We start from the raw sequence: 1,860 nt of genomic DNA, 5'->3' as shown, positions 1-1,860 counted from the left end.
CTGGGCAGGGCACCTGGCTGTGACATTGGAAGCCCACAGCTGGACCTCCCAACATCGTCTGCAGAGCTACAGGACCCAGGTGGGCAGGGCCAGCCCACCCCACAAAGGCAGAGACCAGAGCAGAGGCAGCAGCCTTCCCAGCCCTCTCAGGAACAATCCTGGCAGCTCTAGGTGAGAGGGAGTGGGAGGGAAAGTGAGAGAGGAAGGGGAGGAGTGGTGGTAATCCCAGGGGAGGGCAGTCCCAGAGTCAGGCCCTTTTTGTACCATCCCTGTGAGGGAAGGGGAGGGGCCAAAGGGAGGGGTCTGCCCTACATAAACCTGGAGGCCAGGGATGACAAGGCAGTTGGGAGTCAGAAGAGCAGGCAGGAGGATCTGCTGACAGCAGCCCCTGCTCCTGACTCTGGCAAATGCTGCCAACCCAAAGAGGGGGAGCCGGGTGATACAACCCCCCTTTCTTCTGGGGAACTAGTCTGAGGCCTCCACAAGGTGGTCCCCCTCAGAAAGGCCGGGCGGGCCCTCCCCTTGCTCCACAGGGAGGCCTCACACTGCAATTAAGCTACAAGCAGAAACCAGAAACCAAATATAGACCATGTAAGAGTCAGAGTGGTTCAGGGTAAAACAAACTGAAGCGGAATTCAAATAAGGCCTTGGTGACTTATGCAGGAAATGCTCGGGACACTCTGGGATGGACCTGCACTTCCACTGAATATATGCACTCCCAGCTTGCCAGTCCTCCTGTGCTCCCCACTGTCCCTAAGCCCCAAGAGGCAGCTGTCACTTGGATTGTTCTTACAAGCTTTGGCTGATTCTTCAGTTGTGCTCCTACTTTGAAATCCTACCTAAATCCTGTGCAGCGATGAAGCACTGCCAGGGCGGTTTCCACTGCATCCCCGGCAGCAACTGTTACCCTGCACATGCCTGATCTCGTCTGATCTCGGAAGCTAAGCAGGGTCAGGCCTGGTTAGTACTTGGATGGGAGACCACCTGGGAATACCAGGTGCTGTAGGCTTATACCATAGTCTTTCGAGACTGAAGGTTGCCTCCCACTGCAGGACTTTTCCTGCTGGCAGTCTTTTCAGGGCAACTGAACATTTCTCCCCTTGCCCTGGGGTAAGCCCCTGCAGCTGCAACTAGTCAACTCCAACCTGCACCAGCAGTATTGCTGGTGCAAGCCTGCAGTGACACATGCAGGCAGATAAGGCCCGGAAAAGGAGTTTGGATTCACCACCAAACCCACCCCCTGCTGGACCCGATCCGCCCATTCCCATCTCTTCCCTGTTCCTCCCTCCCCATTCCACCCCAGTGGCTTACCTGGGCTTATCTGCTCCAGCGGACCTCTGTCACTCTGCTGACTAATGTGAGAAGATTTCGGCCTTCTTGCTGGTGCATCAGTTCCCTGCGTTTCCGCAGTGTGCTTTGCCATGCTTTAGTGACAGCCAATGCTGTTCTGCTGCCACTGCCTTTCAATGGGATTGGGCCACTAGGTAGTATCATCCGTGTTCTGAAACCTCTATGTCAGAATATCCTAATGGGTTGTATGTGGGTTTGTGATTGAGAATTGTTGCAAAGCTTTAACTGTTCCAGAGCACCACCACCGGATTAGCCACAGAGACAGATAACTGGAAGCTTATAGTACTTATTTTCTACCTTCTTCACTGTGTGGCATTTTGATTGCCAGCACAATTAAAACTGTCTCCACCTTTAAAACTGTTAACAGCCTGGAAGCAAGAAAAGGCAGGATCCTTTTCTTGGAGATGGCCTCACTGATGTAGAATTCCTGTTTCAGAATGACTCGTGCAACTTCTGCCCTTGTAGCCTTTAGGAAGAAGCAGAACATGTTTTTATTTGACAAGGCTTTAA

General features: G+C 53.0%; 1 pseudogene; it reads left to right on the top strand.

The window, feature by feature from the left end:
* Nucleotides 1-889: 889 nt before the first annotated feature.
* On the top strand, nt 890-1,009 carry LOC136654486 (5S ribosomal RNA; annotated as a pseudogene).
* The last annotated feature ends 851 nt before the right edge of the window (nt 1,010-1,860 follow it).

The sequence above is a fragment of the Tiliqua scincoides genome, chromosome 5, assembly GCF_035046505.1.
Source record: "Tiliqua scincoides isolate rTilSci1 chromosome 5, rTilSci1.hap2, whole genome shotgun sequence".
Taxonomy (NCBI): domain Eukaryota; kingdom Metazoa; phylum Chordata; class Lepidosauria; order Squamata; family Scincidae; genus Tiliqua; species Tiliqua scincoides.
Note: the sequence above shows the minus strand (reverse complement) of the source record. Positions and strands in the feature narration are given on the sequence as shown.